The 24,330-nt window shown below is 35.9% G+C and overlaps 1 protein-coding gene across 1 annotated transcript in view; it reads left to right on the top strand.

Annotated features, from left to right (window-relative positions):
* Positions 1 to 24,330, top strand: part of LOC145683299 (trypsin-3-like) — a 182,927-nt gene that overhangs the window by 92,454 nt on the left and 66,143 nt on the right. The window lies entirely within an intron of this gene.

Here is a 24,330-nt window from a genome sequence, read left to right on the forward strand (position 1 = left end):
AGTTCAGGACATGTCTCCATTCTTCCTTGTGTCTTCCCACCAACCGATGGGTTATAAGCTGACCTGTATTCTATCTCTAGCCTGAAGCTCTCTTCGGTCACTGGTCTGAAATCAACTAAGTACCTTCACCCGGAAAATGATTAGCATTAGAGTTGGTAGCTCAGGGTAATTGTGTTCCGTGATTGCCCAGTACATATTTCTATCTTTGTAACCTACCTAACTTGGTGAGTTCAATAATTGAAGAACTATTTCAAAGAAAATAAACTTAATATAAAAAATAATTAAACAGAATACGCAGTCTAATTGCATAAATGCTAAGTGATGAATAATAATTCGGAACGTTCGGATGAGATTGCATCACCTTAGTGTTATATGAACCTATTCTATTGACTGCTCCTGGATTCGCGAAGTCGTGATTAAACAAAAATTCTATAAGCTGCACTGTGCTGCTTAAGCATTCGTCTTTGACTAGGAACTAAACACATTCAAGGTGAGGCAAGTATCTTTCAGACTGTCAGGAGTCCATCAATTCACCTTCAGGACAGTGGTGTCAGGGAGAAGAGTAAGCCAAGAAAACAGGTACAGCTAGATCCAAGTTTATGTTTAGCGGCTGTACGTGGTTCTAACCCATTTACTAAGGTATAAACCACAACGCGAAATATACTTTATTTGTGCACTGAGATTCCGTGTTTTATTTTTTTTAAATGTATATATTAATTTCCATACACTTCTCTTGCTCGGCCACGATAGATAGCACAAATTATAGTATCACTTTCTCTGTTCTCCATTCGGTGCTAAGTAGTCTTAGAGCAAGAAACAGACAAGAAGCACAGGTTACTCAAAGACATAACACACCCCTGCACGTCACAGTGGTTCAGACCCCAATTTTGAAATTTAATTCCATACAACACAGAAACTTGATATAAATTAGAATATTAACGATTGAATTTAACATCAGACTGATTTACCCACGTCTGATTTACATTTCCAAAGAGAAATATACAAAAAATACTAGAATACAGACTGTTTAAACGTTTATAAACCTCAAAATACTTTAATTTTTATACCTCTAGTAAAAAACTTAATACTTTGCTCACAGTTATACGTAATAATTTTTAACAGTATAGTCCTTGAAGAAACATTAACTTTAAACTTGCCAATCACTTTTGGTTATTCTTATACTAATTCCTAATGTAAACTAACCGCAAATGATCCAGAGGTTAACTGCACAAGCAAAAGTGTCCGAGTTGAGAAAATCGTAATTTAGTCGCAATGAAAAAATAATTAACAATATATACAAATAATAATTAACTAAATCTACAAGAACCGAATTTAAATCAGAATTTGGCCTCAAAGTCAACTTTAAAGTGTTAACACACGTGGTCAAACTGAACCGTGAAGCAAAGTCAAAGATTTGCAAGATCACTCAAAGTTAATCAAAGTCAATAAAGATCAAAATATGAAACTAATAATGTTTTTATACTGGGAACGAGAAGAAAGTAAGCTACTACAAGAACATACAATTTTCTGACCATTTCCACACCAAACTGTAGGGCCACGTCTCAAGCGTTCTATGATCATACGTAAATTCCAAGTATTTGCCATTTGGAAATTTCTTCTCAGAATGGCTAGACCAACTGGAACATCTACTTGTACAAATTCGAATGGGTTATACATTCGATTCAAGAAATATGCAACTACATTTTGTTTCATTGTAAATGAGAATTGACACAAGGTCTCAACCAGCGGACCATATCGGTACAACCATTTGGGATTTCCTGAACCCATGGTAACACCTTATTGTTGATATAAACCTCTAGTGTTTATACCTTTCAATTGTTTGTACGAGGGTAATAAACTCGATCTCATAAATACTACGATGACGATCAGCATCAGAAAGTTTCTTCGAATAGAACGCTACAGGTAACAAGCGGTTATCAGCATCGTACTGAAAAACACACCCCGCGATGTCCTTCCCTCCGCCGTCGACATGTACAACAAACTTCTTCGACATATCACGATTTTTCAATGCAACATTTTCTACTAAGGCATTTTGTAATTTATCCGGTTCCTACTGATGTTCAGGCACCCACCTAAAAGCCTGGTTTATTGCAATGGAGCCATGGTTTATTGCAATTCCGTGACAAACTTACAATAGTAACCAAAGATTCCGCAGATCTTTAATACTCCGCGCCTATTACGAGGGGGAGGGATATTTTTAATAGCTGCTATCCATATAGGACCTATTTCAATATTCCGCACAAATCCTAAATACTTAATACGTTTATTAAAAATTACTTTTCCCTGGGGGGATGCTTAAACAATTTTCCTTCAACTTGAACATTACTTTAAGCGTGGGACATTAAACTTAAAGATTTCATTTTCATTTTGAACATTACTTTACGGAGTACCATTTTATGTTCTTCTATTGTGGTTGTAGAAATAAGTAAACCATGAAAATACACTCTAACACACAAATCTTTTAAATCCCCAAGGCTTTTTTTTCGTAGCACGTCACAAAAGACTACTACTGGCATGAGTAACAATAGTTGTTATTTCTCTTGAGTCTTCATGTAATTTCAATTGATTATAAGCTTTCTTCCAGTATAACCTGGAATACACACTGTTTCCAGCTAAACTTGTAAGAGATTCTTCAATAATTAGTGCTGGATAGACATCAATAACAATGAACTCATTCGACTTACAAAGTTGTCTTTCAATATCTCTTAATTCGATTTCACATTGGATGTCTGTTTCTCGGGAAGACTGAACAACAGCACAGCTTCTCAACAACAAATTAGTTAAACCACCCGATTGGTGTTTCTTAAATGCCCGATTGCTTGTCTTTAGAGGAAAAATGTCCGCCACGACCAACCGATTTTTATCCCGATCCAGATTTCAAGTTTTCGCTAGTTTTTATTTGATATTGTTCGTGATGATCAAACAATAACGAAAACGAATGTGCTAATGGACTGCACGCTATTAAAGGTATCTTTATAAACATCAAATTTCTGGTACAATCTGCAATATATTTATATTTGTTGATCTCGAGATCTCGAAATAAAATAAAAACACGAAGACAATTCACGTATTCACTGCTTTAGGAACAGAGACAACTTCCTTCCAAAATTTACTGGCGATGATCATGTCTAGTGATGACTTAATAAAATTGCAATGATTGGGTTCTTTTAATACACGGAAAGTAGTGTTAGGAATGTAGTCTTAGGAAAATGCAAGCTACTGATGTTGAGTACGATATGGTACGAGATATTACCAGCATACAATGTTTTTTTGTTATTCAGGGATGACTGACCACTCCGTTTATCAAATAGTACTTTGCTTATGAATTGTATGATAATATTACATAGATTTCAGAAGACAGTCAGAATGCTATTTTACACTCGATCACTAATTTTAATAACGAAAGAACAACATTTTTGAACGTGCGTCGGCTAGAGACGCTAACTAAAGGTTTTCTTTAGGAATTCCTCTGGTGGAATCGAGGGAGGAATGCTTAAAACCCTCAGTAGAGCTTTCTGGATGAGCTGTTTGATTTCAGGATCTCCCAATTGCTAAACCCTCACACCAACCTCTCATTTAATAGCTTGTTGGTTACTTTATTGCTCTCTTCCTTATTTATCAGAATTTTACCACTATTGTAATTAATTATTCTGATATTCCTTAAAGACAAATTAAATGTAGAAAACGATAAAAAGATTTATAAAGGCCATGTTCTTAAGAGTAGTTTCAGCACTTGGCTCGATAGCGTTTGCGAGAAATCGAAGAAAAAAACACAATTTGTCTATGCTTGAATACTGCCATTTACCTATATGCCTGCTCAGTTATTCCAAAATATTCCTAAAGTACTAAAATATTAAGGAGAAATACACTGCTTTCTATCAGATTTAATTTCACAATTAATAATATTCTGCAGCAATCAGTAGTGTTCTGTAATAATTTTCCCTTACCCATTGAATATTTTCTTGCGGTAATGACTCCTTTAGAAAACAAACGCGATAAAGAACAAAATCGGAAGGTTTTTAAACTCGCCGTATTAGTATTCAACAGTGTAACTTACCTTCTCTCACTGTCAGCCGTAGGTAGGTAGGTATATTCTTGTTAGCACTGTCAACAAGTGCAGTGGTTATGTTATGAACGGCGTTGTTGAGATCAATTTCAGATGTTGGTGGTTTTATCTGATCCAACGCGATATTAATATCAGTTTTATACTGCTCCCAGTGAGCTTTATCGTGCATGATAACATTTCTTGTGAATGATGGAGACTATGGTTGGCGTGCATGGTTGATTTAGACCTTTATTGGTGGGTGGTCACTACCGATACAATCAAGAACAGTTACAGTGCCTTTAGCAACTAATGAAGCTGTGCTAATAATAACATCGGGAGTAGTTTGACTCGTGGGCCTGTTGCGTCTTGGTAGTATGTATATATGTCCAAGCAAACCTATCGATATATATTCAGAAAACTGAGTTTTATCTCTATCAGAGCGACTGTGAATATTCAGGTCTGCTAAGATTAAAAGATGACGATAGTGCGAAAACAAGTATCGAAAGAATTCTAGTGGAAGTATATGTCCTGGACGGACGTAGATCGTAGCTACAGTGCCAAGTTTGATAGACATATTGTCCTCACTAAGTGCTCGAGTAATAGAACATATGTTGGTACGGAGTGATGTCGATAAGGAAGTATATTGCATATTCCAATTGCTACTCCGCCTTGATCTCTGGCGTTAGTGTCTGGGTAATCATGCCGTAGAAACTGATACCTGGAAAGCGTACGGATTGTGGAGGTTTAAGAGCTGTCTTGTTCAATGCAAATATATCGACCTGTTCTTCTAGAAGCATTTGTTAAATAGTATTCGATGTTGAGGCAAAGATCGAATATTCATAAAAAGAATAGAAAGACCCATACTGAAACAGAAGGAGTGGGTTTTAAATTGCAGTATCGCGTGATGCAATATAAAAGTGAACAAAGGGACCAGAATATGTGTCATACAGAACTTGGGAAATAACAGAGGCTGCTGCAATAACATGGTCGAGAATAAGCTGACGTTGGAATGGAAAAATGTTTTGCAAAATAAGACTGAAATATCGCAGGAAGTTTTGCAAAGCGATAGGTGAAGCAGTAGATTGTGAGAATGGAACTGAAGCATCCATTGTACAGAGCGGATCTGTCATTTGTGGTTGATTTGGATCAGGTGCCGGCTTCGACTTTCATGTGTAACTGTAAGTAGGATGTGTTGGTTGTGTAGGCGGTATGGTTGCTTTCCCGTATTCGGGCACTCCTTGGTTTCATGTTGTCCTCCGTAATACCCACATTTGGGAACATTTGGACATTTTGACGTGATGTCCACATTATAAGTTTGACACTTCTCACATCTAACTTGGGGAGGTGCGGTAATACGTGATGGCTCTACACGGTGTCGTTTCTGAGGATGTATGCTACTTCTTGCAAGAAGGTGTCAATAGAAGTCTGGGATGTGGTTGAGACACGAACCGTGTATGTAGCACCATTGTTATTTTTAATGCAAATACATTTCGCTGCATGAATGACTTCTGCTTTAAGTTCTTCGAGAACTTCATCATCCGTTATTTCTGGAAAAAAGCCTCGAATAACCACATACATCATCCGTGTGCAAGGTGGTGGTGGATTTTGCTTTACTTTGTCAGTCAGATTGGAAAGCGTGGCATTTTTACCAATTATTTCATAACTGGCTTTGTTACGGAGTGTTATGCCGAATTTTTCGTCATCTGACTTTATGGTAACACCATTCATGGTGAAAATAATTTGCTTCACACTAGCCCGCGGAAGGTTCTTCATGATTTGATTGAAAATGTGCCGACTACTTCTGCATTTGGCGTCATAATTAGTTAATAGAAATTAATAAATCTGCGTGTGGGTCGGTGATGTAATATAGAGAGGAGGTGTTACCGAAGTAGACGGTGTAGGCTCTGCGGACCTGTGGTAAACTGCATTTCTTCAGTTCAGTTGGTTTCTGTATATAAGCAGGTAAACGGGATCAAGAGCGTTTATCTACAGATTCAGCACTACGTTCAGACAACGGTCGACCACGCCGATTTTAGCGAGGTTACCTTCCTGGATCTTCCGAGGGTTTGCAGGTTGGAGGTACAGCGGGGGACACTTCTGGATGGTACAGGCATATGGAGATTTACGGCTAAGGTGCTCCAGCAACTGAGTCTGAAGCATTTGCCGGGAGTATGCAACCACATTAGCTGTAAAGGAAGGCGGGTGGCATAATCGCCAGGACCTGAGAATTCCCGTACACTTGGGTGAAATTCCCACTACTGTCTACAGCATAAATGAAATAAATGTTAGACATGTAGTTCTTAAGGCAAACATACTATATGATATTCGTCCTATTCGCGAAGATAAAGTGAAACAAAAAATGAAAGTCCAATCCTGTTGCTATTGTAATGAACTCTCTTTAAGTCATATCATCTGAAATGATTTTGCAGAACCTGAATAAATAATCTGTCACTTCATTGGGGGGGGGGGGTTGGAAGAGCGAATGCTTACCTCCTACAGTATGATAGCATATACTTTTAATCAAATGCTTAGCGAGGGCGATATAGCGCTTTTATGATTTGAAATCTTGCTCCGAAGCCATCTTATATCATAACTGACAACATAGGAGAACGGGAGATGCAAATATGATGAAGGAGAAAAACACTCACATGTGCAAATTCAGAATTGGAGACAAAATGATTGGATAGCACCAAATTTTGACGCAAATTTTGATTTTGTAAGTAGACATGTAAAAGCTCACCCGAACCTGAGAGCATCCCATTACCAATTGTTGAATTCAAGTGGAGAACTCAGTTGAGAGCATCATATGATTAGGGAGGGAGAGAAACATCTTAAAATATGGGTAACGAACAATGAAAAAAATACCAACTTACCCGACCGGACTCGATCCCTAAATCCAATAATTATCAACCCACCCCTTAGCTCACTTAATATTTATTGTACTCTGTCACTAATATCCACGGAGACACACATGATGTTACACAGTCATACGTCAGGAAAAACGTTCGTTACGATTAGTGATTTATTTGTATAGGGAAGCTAGAGAAATTCCCCGTCTCTAGTTTTTCTTTCCTTGGCACTAACTTAATTACTGTTGTCCCAGCCTGAGAAGAATATTTTCCACCTCTCTAGAAAATTACCTGAAAATTTGCATTCATTTTTAGCAACACAAAACATTTATTCATCGATGTTCTGCATAATTATACTTATACAAACTAATTATTTCCAATTCTATGAATTCCCGTACCCAGTAAACAGAAGTACTGAGTACGAAATTCTATATGTCGCGAATAGTTTTGCAAAAAATACCTAAACTAAATTTTCTATTGGGAACAGGGAGAAGCACACACGCGGGGCTTAGGTAGCAGATTGCGCCCAAAAGGTTTGTTTTGGTCAGTAAGGGACATAAATTTACATTCAAATGGCAAAATCACACGTTTTATTATACCATAATTTTACTTTTAAGAGCGCGAAATGTGTAGAACGAAGGCATTCTTCTTGGCTTGGAAGAATAAAATTATGGCTGAATGTGAAAGTAAACAGACTGGTTATGATCAGGAACAATGGATGCTACCAAGCAGTGCCGTAGCCAGGAGGTTTGGAACGCCCGACATTTGTAAAAGTTGCTAATATAAGGCCTAAGATTGCGGTTTTATTTAATTTTTTTCCCGGGGTGAACCCACGGACACATCCCAAATGAACATTTAGCCAGCGGTCCTCCTGAAATCAAATCCTGGCTATGCCCCAGCTACCAAGTGATGTATTCTCTGTCACATAAGAAAATGAATGTTTTCCGTGGGATACTATCTTTTCCCCATTACTATTAGAATAAAATCGCTACACATTCCTTGCTACCATATCGCGATTTAATTAAATGTTTGAACATTTTTAAAGCTCAATCCCTAACCAAATCGATAACTGCATGATCTATATCTTTGCAGTTCACCCACGACACTATAGAAATAACGTAAAACATAATAAAAGGAAAAAAAGTTCTTTCACAGCGTGAAGCTTACGATTATTGCCATATATTTATAGCGTAAATTTATCGTGATTCCGTAGCTCGTTGGATCCGTGCAGACTTCCCATTCCCGCGACACGTGTTCGAATCTTCGAGTCGCTACTTTTTTATCTTATTATTGATAAGGTAGGACTCCAGTAGAAAGAAACATATGGTCACAGTTCAAGGCGTCATTCGATATTCTGCAAGTATTTATTTAATTTTCCTTGTCAAGCGAAAAAATGAAGTAGAATTTTACAAGGGTAAAACTTCTAGATTTGACTGTTAATAAAAACTATGAATAATATTACAGCTCAAAATAAATTGAATATGGTCAATGAAATGGATTTCAGCTGTTTTGTGTGTGATCAGCATATTGACTTCCATCATCCCTATTTCTGGAAACAAATATCACTAATGTTTTTTTTTCGTTTTTATACAAAATTCTCTTCTTTTAGTCCTTAACAAAACAGAGATTATCGCTCAAACTGTCACTAGTTGATTACATTTCATTATATAATGAAATGAAACTATATATACATACTATACATACTTATATTATATATATACCTAAAAATATCGAAAATGATATGACAAATATTATGAACAATTTTATAACAGAACTAAACAATGTTTTAGAATACACTAAACTGAATGAAATGCAAGGTATTTGAAGTTAGCGATAATATTGCTACTAGATTCTAAAATACAAGTGTCTTGAACAGATATGGACACTTCACCTTGAAATATACACCTTGAATTTGATTCTCGATAGAATCTGAAATATGTTAAGAACTTTAAACCTTGAATAACGCAACACAAGTTTGAATCCCATGGTTGTAATAGTGTCGTTACAAACTTACTATTTTTATATAAATCAACAAATCTAAAGCCTTATCATTGATCAAAAAGTATTTTTTTCTTTGCGTATATTTCAGGAAGAACATTTAACGTCAACTTTTTATTAGCAAATGTAGCAACTGATCAAATTGAATAATGCTAAAAATAGCCTACTTCGCTTGCTAAAACTTATGTTTGGTAGAAATTCATACATCAAATCGTTCTTTTTTTGTTTGTTTCTTGTGTATTTCTAGTTTTTTGTTTTCTTAGGTTTCTGAATACTTCGGAAGATTTTAATAGAATGCTTGTAATTATACATTTATGGTTGTTCTGTTTGATATGAAAAAAATATTTTCTGTGAAGAAAATGGTTTGCAGAGCTCTTTGTAGAACGTTAGTTATTAGTTGTAGAATTGCTTTTACTTTATTGTCCCATTCAGCAGCGAGGCTATATGAGACATGGACTTACAGCTTAACGTGGGATCCAAAACCATAGGCTTCTACTGAGAATCGAGCTCCGTTTTTAGGAAAAAAATCTAACCACAGTCAGTTCCTACTCGTTGGGGTTAGAACATACCCTGTTATTATACTGGTATTTGGAACCAGTGTTAATTGGTTACGAATTTCGTGACCTGAAAGCAATCACACTCGTGTCCCGGCATGACCGGTACAGTCCTGGAGACGACGACACGTCGTCATACGCACGATAAATTTGTATGATACTGTTAAATATTAAAGTTAATAGCCTACATCATTTTATATCAATAAATAATTTAAATAAAAAAGACAGTAACAATACTATTAACGTATATCTACATAGTAAATAAATGAAAAATGCGTTATCATAACCAAAAATGGCTGAACCGTTTGAAATGAATTTTATTGATATAGTTAACCTCTAGCTTTTAATAGGTTGTTGAGATCTTGCTCGGGAGATTACTCCCGGAAGTAGTAACCAAATACACAATTCTGGTTGGCGTTATCCGTATCTTGCTACGTAGCCTATACCTATGTATATAACAGAAATCATACGCTTGTTGCTATCGGTCTCCTTGGTCGTGCGCGCTCGCGTTGTAGCCTGGTAACAAGAATTGCTTTTGGCGTGAGTTCAAACCCGGCCGAAGGATCTTTTTTAATTCTTCATAACACGTTTTTTCAATAAAATATTAGTACTCATAAAGGCGATTTACTTACTTTTGGGGAGATAAGTAGTAGAGGTGGAACTAGTACAGAAACGGATATATATATATATATAAAAATTTCCATAAAATCATGAAAATAAAAAATGTACTTCCAACTCTATTCAGAAGGTAGGTATATTGGCACGTGTCGAGCCGAGATGTTTGCTATGCGACGTTATGCCTTCAGGCAAACTACTGGCTATCGTCTAGGTACGTCTGAAGGGCCACCATGAAGAAAGAAAGAAAAAGGGATGCTTATTTCATGGCGAGAACAAAATAGAATTGTCTACCTGCTACTTGACATTAAGTCTGCGTTCCCCAACCTCTTTCAACTCGCGGAACACTACGGGTGTTTCTTGGATTCTCGCGGCACACTTATAGATATTATTTGTAAATATAAAACACAATGCTATTTTTTTTCTGTGATTATTGATCTCATTCTGACAGAGAATAAAACTCGAACACTGTTTTTCCCCGTAGTAAATCATTATGCTTATTTTTCATTCTAATTTAAAAATAGAAAACAGTTCCAATGAAATATTGGACTCAAGTTTTTAGAAATACGCTTTCCTTTTAAAAACTGTATCCAACCTTTTACTAAGAAGGAAGAACACTAAATAACGAAAGAACAAACAAATCTCTTTTACTTTTAAAACACAAATGTAAGTAATTTGTCGAAAGCACTTAATGATATTTTAAATTTTCAAGTTGCAAAATAGTGTGCAACAATAAAAAAGCAATAATGGTCATAACAATGACAACAAATACTTTTTTCAACATCAGAAATGTACAAAACAGTAACACGGTATGAAACGTAAAATTTTAGACTCATAGTAGAGGCTCATAGTAATGTGAAATACAAATATACATTTTCCCTACGTTTTACAATTTGATTGCTATAAAATTAATAATTTTGTTTCGATTATTCGCGGCACACCAGCTGTACATTCACGGCACACAGGTTGGGAAACGCTGCATTAAGTGTCTGAAAGCGATGCTGTTATGAATATCCATTTTTCTAATTTTCTTAGAAGGCAAAAGGGAAACGTTAATTTTCCTATATAAGAAAGAAAAATATATCTCATATATCATACAGATAGCAAAATAAAATAGCATATTTATCTAAGCCTTGATGCTAAGTGCTTAAAAATTGTTCAGAATATTTTCCTTATTCCCATAATAAAAAGAAAAAATGAGAATTGTTAATTCCCATAGAAAAAGAACGAAAAATAATTATATTTATTAAACAAAAAGAATAAAATATTTTTTTAAAAAATATATTAAAATAAAATATGACTAAACTAAGTAAAACATTTACTCCGAATAGTCTCTGCAAGTAGTAGAAATTTGTCAGTAATAATGAACATAAACTTATTAGTTGTCAATTAAAAGTGTAGCAAGTAATATTTTTAAACCATATTGAGTCAATTTGATTCAGTATGGCGTATATATTCTTTGGGGCTTCTCGATCACCCCTATTAAACGAAATCAATTGGTTCAAGAGTAAAATGAAATTAATTTGCTATTGGGAAACAGTAATCAAACTAGATAAGAATTTCATTACCTGGATCCTTTATAACCGAACAACCCTGGAGACGATGGAAATGAAAGTGTCTACGACACAGTTAAAGAAACCCTAACCGTTCCTGTTGATGTAGTGGGTAGCGTGTGCGCCTGTGGTTCGTGTAGTCTTGGATTCGATTTTCGTTGGGAGATTATTAAAGCTTTACTTTAAGAAACTTTAGTTTCGTTGGTGATCCATCTCCTTTAGCCTAAGAGACTTTATCGTGGAACGTGAAACTAATTTTTCATTAATGTTCATTTAATTTTTAAATGAAATTATAACAACATGATTCTGCTTTTTCTTCTCACTAAATTTATATTTGCCATTCTTGTTTGATGTGTGCGTCTGTGTGTGTCAAAACATTGCACTGAAAGATAACTGCAAGTTCTGTAAGAGTATAAGCGCTTGAGAATAACAGAAAAGATAAGTTATTTGATTTTAAGGGATTATCAAAATTCAATCAAGCGAGCCAGTAAAATTTGTCGTGTAGAATGTACGGCGGTAATTGCTACAAAATCCTAATTAAATGGTCAAAGCAAGGAAGTAATTTAACTGTTTACAATGAATAGTTAATACGTTTATTGACTGGGATAGCTTTTATCATTTGCTGTTTTTCTGGGGGGGAGGAAAGGGGCTTAAACGCTTCGCAAATAACATTTTCGTACACTTATTCTTCTCGTGGGAGAATGGAAATTGTAATTATTTGGTTGATAATTTTTAAGCTTATGTGAACAGTAAAAACGTGCTTTGAAAATCCAGACGAATGCAACTATGTGTCTAATTATTTTTACATATTTCTTTTTAAACCCTGGGTTTACAGTTATACTCAGTCAATAATTTTAAATTAATTGTTGATTATATTTCATGAGTTTTAGAATATATTTAACTACTTTGCCAAGCTTATATTAGGAACCCATAGGCCCAATTTTTAGAAGATAAAAATCTGAAATTTAATTATAAGTCACGATGCTTCAGCGAGAGATCAACTTTTATATCCAGCATTGCGATTCTCATTGTGGCTTTTTAATTGCAACGCATCACGGATCACACCAATCACTTTCTCATAATCCTATGAGCTTTAAGACTGATGGGTTTGATGGTTAGAAGTATAACTTAATTTGCAGCACCGAGACTATATGAGACATGCGCCTACAGCTAACGTGTTGTCCCAAAGCAGATAAACTCACACTGGAAATCGAACCCAGGTCTTCCGCACCGAACACTAAGACAGAGTGTACTTCCATTTTTTCATTTATCGTTGAATAATCATAAAATGTTACATTTCATCTGGATCTGACACGAACTTTTCCAGGTATAATACAAGGTTCCAGGACAGATACGGCCTTTAATGATAATAACTCTAGTTAATTAACCATATTTTGATTAAATACAGAACATGGTTTATTTTTCCAACATGCTTAAAGATCTAATAGACTGACGCGGAGAGCTCATATTTTTTCTTTCCTCTCTTTCTTTTCACAGACAGACCAATATTTCATTGCCAAATGTGTCAGAACTTAGTAGAAGAAACAAAGTGCCTTCACTTCGCAGGTAAACCAAGGCAAGACACACATTTCAAACGACCTTCAGGCGATATTGCTTTGCCTTTCTTTGCCTATGGCGTTTAGTGATGACTCATCGAATAAGTAGTTGCTTACTAGTGAAGGAAATTTCATTGGGTCAACAGGAGGGTGGATTGATTTAAATCAGTCTGATTTAAATCACGTTTTTAATAAAGATTTAAATCACTTGATGTTTTGAATAAAAGTCGTTGGTTTAAATCAAAATCCGAAATAAATTAATTTAAAGTGAAAAAAGTAAAATCTCGTTTCTGTTCTGTTATTTCGATTATTGAAGATAATAATAAAATACAATAAGAGTCAAATTATGTAAGCACAATATGAAAACAGTATCATGCAGAGGATGATTAGAGAAAATCCCCTTTTGAACGGATAACGGGTGAATCTTGCTTTCTTCTCTTTGTAACACAGGGTTTTAAAATCGTTAACACTATTCCTACGGAGAAATCATCATGAAAATTTAAGACGAAAGTTCTTTTGTGTCCACGTCTATTTGTTTGTTTTCAGGTAATAGTGTCGTATTTAGGAAAGCTCGATCCCCTCTGCGAAAAAAATAATAGATTTTAAAACTTCAGGCGAAATTTATGAACTAAATAAATAGAAGTTATTCGGGATCGTAATACGGCAAATTTTGGATGCGTTAAAATATCGAATAATACTTTTAATAAAGGGATTACTTTCAAATATCTAAGAAAATATTAACAGACGTATGGTTGCGAAACATGGTCGCTTGCATGAGTCAAAAGCATAGACTGAAAGTATTTGAGATCAAGATCCTCAGACGAATATTCGGACCCAAAAGGAACGGGAATGGGGAATGGCGGAAACTTCATAATGAGGAACTACATAATTTATATGGTTTACCAAACATTGTTAGGGTCACCAAGTCTATGAGATTCAAGTGGGCAGGTCAGGATGGAAAAAAGTAGGATCGCTTTCAAAGTCTTAACTGGGAGTCCAATCGGAAAACGACCATTAGGAAGACCTAGGCGCAGATGGGAAGACAACTTTTAGATGGATTTCGCAGATATAGGAATACAAAGTAGAAACTGGATCCAGTTGGCTAAGGATAGAAGTCAGGGAAAGCTTTTGTGAACGTAGAATTGATCCTCCGGGTTCCATACGCCATAGAGGTAGTTAATTTTAGGCAAAATTTATGGACTTTATATGTATTTCGTGGGGCTAGCTAGTTTCGATTAAAAAAATATGCCCCTGCCAAACATCAGTAACTTTCGCGAAAAGAAAAGGGTTATGTTGACAAACGTTGCTGTAAGTTTTTTCCATAATGCTTGGGATACATTGTTTGGAATAGAAATAGATAAACGACTGGTGATTAACTCAAAATTCTTTTCTGCAGTTCGCGACTTGTATTGTACGAGAAGAAAGTTTTGATTTAAATAAAAATCGATTTAAGTAAAAAAAATAACAAAAATTATATTTTTTTAGAAAAATCATGATTTTTTTCACCCTGGTCAACAGTCTCACATCCAAAAACAAATGAAAAGATCCACACTCGTCATATTATTTTGTCAAAAATAGAAAAAGATTATAGCTAGAAATTTATTTATATTTGCGGGTAATAACTTGCTTCTTTACAAAAACAAAATTAATAATACCCACAGAGAACATGCATCAATAAATAAATCAACATATAATATTACTCTGGTCCTTAACACACGCCTTCACATTCATACATCCTGTGGAGTATTTCGTTTGTCATTCTAGTGTCAGCAAAAATGCCTAGAACTAAAGGCGCTTTGGAGTTAACTGCTGCTCAAAGAGGCGAGATTATTGGCCGTGCTGCTAATGGTGAGAAATTGTCTCTCATTGCTAGAGATTTTGGTTTGATCCTAGAACCGTGATAATGTGGCTGGACCGTCATAGGGAGCAGGGAAACAGAGAATGTACTAAGTCAAGTCCCAGAAGTGGAAGACCGCGGGCAGCGTCAAAGACCCAAGATGAAGCTCTCGTTGAAGAAGTACGGAACCATTCTTTGCGTTATCGGTCTGTGTTGAGAGACAAAGCTGTTGAACTAGGATGTTCACACAAAACATTTAGGCAACGGTTTACTGCGACTGCACCCCATCACGCACAACCAGCTATGAGAACTATTTTGACAGATTACCACAAGGAAAGGCGTTCAGAATGGGCTAAGAAGAACGTGAGTCTTCCACAAGCCTATTGGGATCTCGTCATTTGGTCTGATGAGAAGGTTTTCCTCTCTGATTGCAAGGGAGAATACTATTATACAGGAACCGCGGGACACATGTCTTCCACAACATGTCATTCGCACCGAACATTCAAGACGAATTTCAGCTCATTTTTGGGGTATATGACAGCTGAAGGTCCGGGCGAGATCGTTGCTGTTCCTGGACGAATGGCTAGTGCGACTTATATGCAAGTGCTGGAGGATATACTGCTTCCGTCTCTACATGAAAAATTTCCAGAACAAGAGGAATTCGTGTTTATGCAAGACAACAGTGGTGTTCATACCTCGAGGCAAACTCAAGCATGGTTGGAAGATCATCCAGAGCTAATATGTATAGAATGACCTCCTCGATCGCCAGACCTGAACCCCATAAAACATCTTTGGGCGTTAATCGTTCAAGAATGGAAGAAAACGTCGACAAAACCGTAACAAAGGAATTCTTGAGGCACATGTAATAGAACTGGAATAATTTCCAACAACATCCAACTATATTCTCGAATCTTGTAGCTAGTATAAATAATCGTTTGGGTGACGTTATAGAAGCAGAAGGTGTCTAGACAAAATACTAGAATTCTTTCATTTCCAAATATTTGCCTTTTATTGATCTTTTCTTCTTTTGTTCAATGGTAAATAACTTCTACATTTCATTTTTGTTCTCAATTAACCTAAAAGACATTTGAAGCTGGATTAAATTTTTTGGAGTCTTAAGTTTTCATAATCAGATTCAACTTTAATTTAATTTCATCCCAAATAATGTCCAAGAGACCTCTGGAGCTAAAGTTAAATATTTTATTTCGTTTTTAGAAAAAAAAATGGTTTTAATTTTATGTTTTTCCTAATTAATGCCCAAAAGACATTTGGGGCTAGTATTATATATTTTATTTCTTCTTTACAAAATAACGTTTTATCAGCATAACTTGTACTGTGCGTTGAAGAAGAGAGCGGATTTCTTTTTAACTTGCACATTTACATTATATTTCTCTTCATTAGTTTCAGTCAATACCAACAATAGTAGTTCTTACACTTTCAAAAATAAAAGTTGCTTCATGAAATCAGGTTTAACAAAAGCACAGAAGTTACCGTAAAATGTAATCTTGAAGTTGGTTTAATTTCCCCCAACTCTCGCGCGTAACAACATAAATAATAGACCTAACTACAGCCTGAAAGAAAACATACCTAATATTTCATGAAAATTTGGAGCTTTGGAGAAAAAATTGTTAACAGTTTCACGAAGTGAAATTAATTTTCCTTTTTTTCCTCCAACTTCAACTCCAAACATTAACTTAATGCCTGTAATTTTAAACACTATACATTGTTTCACAAAACTCTAATTTGCACGAAATATTTCTTGTCACATGACAAGAGGAATGAAATTCACTCCTTTATTATTGACCAATTCCAAACAGCGGAGTTAATTGGGAACCTACAAAATAATGTTTGAAATTTTGTAAAGTAACATGAATGGCAGGGGGCGATTGGTCATTCTTGACTGATTTTACCCCTAAAAGTGTGGCATGTTCATAAACTCCAAATTACATACGCACCATATTCTTTAAAAAAATTATACTTTTTACAGAAGTTATACTGGATTTTTTTTAAAACGATAGGGTAAAGTAATTCAACCTCTAATTCTTGATAGATCATGTCATGTCCCTGTGCTTAGTTCTGCGAGATCTATTTTAATATAGTCCTTCGATCTGCTCCTACGTCTTCCTAATGGTCGTTTTCCGGCTGGTCTTCCAGAAAAGATTTTCAAAGCGTTCGTTCTTTCTTCCATCCTGGCCACATGCCCTGCCCACTTAAGCCTCTTAGATTTGATCACCCTAAAAATGTTGGATAAACCTTACACATTATGTAGTTCCTCCTTATGAATATATATATATGACTTCTGTAGTTCTCTGAAATAGATGTGTAACCTCGGCGTCTTGTTTGTGGTGCTTACGCAGAGAAATCGGTAACACTAGTCCAGCATATGTCTTTGAATCGTAGGTCCCGACAAGTCCACTCATTACCGTTCTTCTGTGTCCAGCTAACGTTGTACATCACATTCGACGGTCTGTGACATCGATATAAGTAAAGTTCCTGCTTGGCGCTTTTTGTATTGCGCGCTCCACTGCGGAATAATCGCTGTGTACGGTTCAGTTCTTTCCATTCCTGTCACATACCCACTATTGGGGTAATATGCTTTGTATTCAAATCCAGTTTGCTGTACTGGACCAAACCTTTGAGTAGGCAGATAATGCTGCCTAGTTCGAATTCAATTGTCTATTTATGTTGCGTCCTTCGGCGCTTTCACACACCTCTTCTGTATTCCTATTCAGACTTTAAACCTGAATGCCAAGTAAACCCCTCCAATTCCACATACCAAGGCGAAGGCGCTGCAGGGTACACCATATATGATGCCAGGCCCGCAACCAGGGTGGGACTAGAGGGGCCTTCCCCCTTTAACTTTCCGTGACCCTCCAGACCTTAACACAAAACACAATTTAGCTATTTGTAAGAGAATTTTTAATGACTTGAGACCCGTTAACATATTGATGCCCCCATAGCCTCTGTGCCCGGTTTCACAGAAAAAACGATATGGTTGAATCAACAAAACAAAGTTACCAAATTTACCAAAAAATATGATTAATATATGGGCAAGTATATTATAGTTCAATGTACCATAAAATACGTTTGAAAAAAATATGATTGAAACAACTATTTAGTGGTAAAATCAACCTACCGAAAACCATATATGAGTAAATTCAACTATTACATTCAACCCTATTATAGTCGGAAATTATGGTTGAATTTATTATATGGTAAAAACAACCTCTATATATGATAAAAATGATTACATTAAAGACGTCAAATAGTAATGTCAACCATAATATTTGGATGAAAATTTTGCACGCATTGAACGATATATGGGTTGAATTTAGTATCTTTATACTTTCATCAGTTGAGCCTTGTTCAATTAAAATGCAAAACTCTGGAGCTAGCACTTTCGAACCGCGAAGTTGCCCTCCTGTTACACGACATAACTAAGTCCCAGGTGGCCAGGATGACCCGGAACACTATTCTGCGCCTTGGATTGGAAGCACTATTGCATCCTCCATACTTCCAGGACCTTCCGATTATAATCTGTTCCATTCCTTGGACCACCACCTAAGAGGTCGGTATTTCAAATCACTATTACGGGTTGCAAATTCACTTGATACTTTCTTCGCTTCACATCCCACTAAGTTCTACCGCAATGGAACCCGTGGCATCCCAGAACGTTGGCAGAAGGTCGTCGATGGTGATGCAGACTTTTTTGATCTTCGTGGTACATCTTAGGTGACATATCAATGTTCGAAGGTGGTGGGTAGAAAAGCATAGAACATTCGTGGTTACCTTATACATATATTCATTTATTTATACTGTTATGAATTTTTGTGCTTGGAGCTCCTTTGGGATAAGTTCAAAGACAGTTTGAGTTTGTTATTAAAGATAGAATTTTTGAAATTCATATGTAGTTGTAAAACAATTACCATATTGTAACTAATGTAACTGAAATAAAATAATATAAATTTAGTATTACAACTTTATTTGCACTTACCTTCATTTGTTGAACTTTTGAGTTCCTGATGTTAATCCAGCCAATTTTCAATGACAAATAATGCCCTCATCTTCTCGTGTTGTTTAATAATACTTCATTATTTCAGAAACGAACTGTTGTTGATTTTCAAAATTTCCGCTTTTTAAAAATTAAACTTAAATCACTTGAGGCCTAACGTATCGTAACTGTTGCGTTAAATTTTGCGTATCAATTTAAAAGATAATTCAATTTTCTAAGGGGTTGCATTTACTAAGGGTTTGTTCTTCTTAATGATTGCAATTGGGTATGATTTACTTAGTCACTATCGGCTTCCTCGCAGTAATAGTTTGTTACAAGATTTTTGCAATTGTCCTAACAAGCACAATGACTGCAGCAAGACGACTTACTTACGAAACATTTGCAAGACAATATTTTCTAAGTTGGTTTTGCATATACAATGTGGTACGGCAGGCTGTCATCAGAAGTGGATGTATGTTTTCTGTCATCTAAGAAAAAAAAAACAAAATTGGTTAAATCTAAAGGCTCTGCAAACGGAATGGTGGACTTACTCCAATAGTAGAGTTGAACAGTGCATCTCAGTACATGTTGTCGGAAAGAATTGGAGGTGAACGGTAAACAAACAATGTCACGAACTGCTGATGAGAATTAGATGAAGTGGATGTATCTACTTTTATCTCAAGAGTTTCCCTTTATCTTAACAATCTTTAAATAGACAGCTGTAGTTGGTGAAGTTGAGTATCATTCAAGTCTTGTTGCTAAAATAATTATAGCAAATCTAAAACAGAATCCGGTTTTCTTGCTAAACTGAGAGCATCCTATTTGCTTCCTACTTTGTTCCTCGAGTCACAGCTTGTAATATCATGAAGAGATGGTAAACGTTAGGAAACTTTTATCCCAAATGTTTCTGAATCTATATGACCTCTGTTCCTCCAAAACCAGCGATTAACTGCGATTAGCCACAAATTGTGGCATACGACGTCTTTTAACTCATGCCAGTATGACATGGCTAACACAAACACATCCGTGTCTGGGCTGTGAATTATTAGGTTTACACTCCCTTTCTCTCCAACCGATTCAAATACATGAAGAAAAATTCTTGTGTCTGCTTCATACTGGTTATTTTTCACTTTACATACATTCTTATTAATTGATCTTCATGTTTTAGATTACAGTCGTTTTCGTTTTCAAAACTACTAGACACTGAAAATTGGGTGGGTTAACATCAGGAACACAAATGTTTAAGAAATGAAGTTAAAGGCAAATAAAGTTATTGCAATACCAATATCTTATTTTTTTTAAATTTTAGTTGCGTTTATTAACAATATGATAATGGCTTTACAACTAAAGATGCATTTACGAAATTCAAATTGACTTTAACTTTATCCCAAAGAAACTACAAGAACACAAATATGGCTCCAATATAAATAAATGAATATTCTACCTTGTAATACTGTTCACTCTATTTGGTCGTTGGGCATATGAGGGATGAATGGGGGTTTGAATTTGCCCATTCCTCCAGTGATTTTTTCTTATAAAAGAAAGCCCATAGAAAATATTTGAACTTTAAGGAACGCTGCCATCACTGCTATTTGTCGTATGCAGGAAAAAATCTCACATGTACGCCACACATTGAGAACAGTCACATCAAAACAAGGAAGGGTCCAGGAGTAATAGCAAGGGAAATAAATTTCGGAACCTCGTAGCAGTCTCCGCTCCCTTCACGTTGTCTGGCAGCCCTAGTGACGCTCCTGGCTGTCACAGGGACATGAACAATACTTCGTTAGAAAGCTTGTAGAACGCAACTTCCACCTAGGTAACTTCTATGCCCCCATGCTTGACTTGTAAAAGAAGAAGAAAATAAAAAAATAAACAATTTTAAGTTTGTGGAATTCTGGCAACACTGTTATTTGTCCCACGTAGGAGGACACAAAAGTTTTCTCTTTAAAATCTGTTTCACAAGCCTTCAAAGAGATTTAGTTCATGTCCCTGTGACAATTAGGGGCGTCGCTAGGGCTGCCAACGTGGCTACAGTTCACTGAAAAGTATGTACAGAGTGATCATCGGATTTCGTTTTCATTTTTTTCTCAGAGAATGATCTTCTTGATTGAATCTTTGTTCCTTCTTGATGCCAGTCGGAAGTATGCAGGAACTAGAAATATATGAGCTCTTCTATATTTCGCTCGCTGGTACTTTGTGACCGTTAGCCCGGCCACAATATTACGTTTTTGGGCGAACAGTGAATTTCTTTTTTAACTTTTATTCATGGAACGAAATCATTATTTTACTCGTAGAAAAAAAAAGGTATTTTCCTTGCTGGTGAGAACTTCAACTGTTTCTTTGTTTGCAAGTGTTCTTCAGCTGCTCTTATCGTTTCTCACGATAGAACTTGTTGTTTCCCAATACAACACTTATCGTCTGGACAAAGTGCTTCGTAGTAGCAAGCTCATTTTTTCTTTCACTAAAAATAGTTACCAACTTATAGTTTTCGTTACCATGACTGTTCCATATATATTTTCTCCACAACAACATTTATTAAGATTCGGAATATTTTGGACATGAAGTTGATATTGTGTGTGAACGAATTTTCGTCGTCTGTCGTGTTCCCATGTATTCATATTATGTCACCCTTCCTACCGTGAGAACAGTGTTCATGGCTTGTAGGAGTCGTAAATGAAATGACATTAACACAATTACCAACGTTCACTTCTTTCCCCAGAACTGTTTTATGTATAATAGTAGTGTATAAAAATCTAATAGTCATGGAAAGAATCTACTAGTTCAGAGTGCAACACTTTTCTTAACTATCACTTCCAAGTTTCACTCCCACGAGACCGAAACAAATGTTGCAAGTGTTCTCCATTATACCGTCGTCATATTTGCATTGTATATTAATGTGGAAAACTTTGACATTTCTTTATTATTTTGTATAACGCACAATCAACCCGAAGTATAGCGAACGGCATGTTCCCAAGCGTTGGTAGAAGCAAGAAGTGAGCCCAAGTCGTCGTAGGAAGAAGGAACAAATAGTTAGGAAGAACGTTTTGTCACTATTAATATAAAGGAGTGTGTCGAATACTCAAATATGTAAAAAGAATCTTACTTTGATGTGAAGCTAAAAGGAACGACCATCTTTAGGGGATGTAGCATTTCGTTGGAATCAAGAATTTCATCGTCAACTAGTGTTTCCTGTATTTTCCCAGTCCTTTTGTCCTAATTACGCAGTGAAACTTTCATCTCAGTGTGAATCATAAGTTTATAGTGCAAGTGATATCAAATACAAGCTCAATGTTTCTAGTGCTTTTATACAGTGTGCGCATATCTACGTTTACTATGCAATGTTAAGTGTTTCATTTTTTATTATTTCGTTTATTTGATTGCGTCAGTGCAACTTCTTCTGTTTGAGCGTTTAAGCTCTGTAAAGTGAAAATTTTGTGTTGTTAATATATTTCTCATTCAACTCCATATCCACATATATGCATATTTAATAAATAAGAATTTACCTAAGAAAATATTATCATCTTCATTCATGTGTGTATGAATCCCTGCGACCAGTCGGCTTGCCAGATACGTATATGCATACGTAGGTATACGTAAAGGTAAGTATAATACAACCTGAGTCTCAAAAGCACCAACGTTGCTCATGTCAAATCACTTGTTATATTTCAATATTATCAATATTCGCCTTAACAGCTCATGAGCCTGGACCTGAATTGTTATCAGCTGTTTTCTTAGGGAGTTCTTCGGAAGCCAGCACCCAAGGGAAACGGTAGATAGCAACTTCCTTGCGCTTCCCTTTTGTTTATTCCTTTTTTGCAAGGTAATATAAACCATAAAGGCTCTGAAACAACCAGACTGACGTGTAACAACAAAATAATCCCCAAAAATTTGTCTGTCGCTGAAGTTTAATGGCCATTCGAGATGGCAAATTGGGGGATGAATTTATGTGGTGAATAAGACAATAAAGCGAAAGCAGAAGTCAGCAAACGTCAGTCTCTCCCTCTCTCTCTCTCTCTCTCTCTCTCTCTCTCTCTCACACACACACACAAACAAACACAAACACATATGCATACACAACATGAGCAACAGTAAATGAATATGTGCTTTTAAGATGCAGAAATAATTCAAAATTTGCATTCAATTATCTATAAAAGCTGGTTACGAGTCTTTTGTTTTAGCCACGGATCATTCCGAACTACCCTTTCTTCCTACCAATTGTACAATTTTGGATTAACTTTCTTACGGGAAGTGTTGCCTACCGAAGGAGCACACAGATGTTATCGAAATTATAGTGCTATTGTTTCTCTGGTTGCTACAGAAAGAAATAATTGAACCTTGGCAGAAACTTCTGTAGATATTTACGCCCCCTTATGTTTGTTACTTGCGGACATATTGAGAAAAGCAATTTAGTAAACCAAGGTTCCTGTTTTAAATCTTGTTCTTTTTTCCCACTGAGAAGCAACTTAACTCTTCGCGCTCTCGAGTTTGTGCTGATTTATAGGTGGAAATGATTGAAACTCCAACCACGGCGGCTCAAGAGATCCTGTGAATCTGAAAATGGTCCAAGCGTCTAAAACGTCGTCGGATGGATTTTCGTCAATTAAGTAATCTTTACTTTAGTTGGACGTGCGATTTGTTGTGTGATATGGCAGACTAGGAAGTAGTAAATATTTCCGAATTAAGAACATTTAATTGGATCTTAAACGTGTAAGTGTGTGGTGTGTAGAGGGACGTGGAGTAGGTATCTCCAAATTTCACAAAAATATAGCCGTTTTTTAATTGCCAAGGACACTTCTTATTCTGTGAATCATGTTTTAAATTATTATACCTTTTCGTTATTTACATTGCAGTCAACAATAGGGTATAAAACATAGACATTTCAAAAGGGACGCACGCAGAGGATGGGATTTGGCAGTACGGACTACCAAAATCCCAAATTTTGTGCAAATTTAGTCTAATTCTAGAGGCGAGTTTACAAATTTTCATACAACATATCCTCTAATTCAATTTGGCACCCCCAAATGACCTTGAACCTTTCGAAATAAATTCCTAGGTAAGTGCTTATATTTCAATTATTTTTTTATGTAAATACTGTCCTACACGAAAGTGTAGAATTTCAAGTCCGAACAATTCGAGCAAATTGGGCTATATATTACGCTCATTGTTATTATTATTATTATTACCCTGAAAAGTATGCAACAAGCATTTTAACCATTTGGAAGGTGAAGCCCAGCTTACCGGCACCTTTATTATTAAAAAGAACACTCTATATATACACTGTGTATATATATATTTAATGTAGCCCAAGCAA

This window comes from Thermobia domestica, chromosome 4 (genome assembly GCF_964235325.1).
Source record: "Thermobia domestica chromosome 4, izTheDome1.hap1.1, whole genome shotgun sequence".
In the NCBI taxonomy this organism is placed as follows: Eukaryota; Metazoa; Arthropoda; class Insecta; order Zygentoma; family Lepismatidae; genus Thermobia; species Thermobia domestica.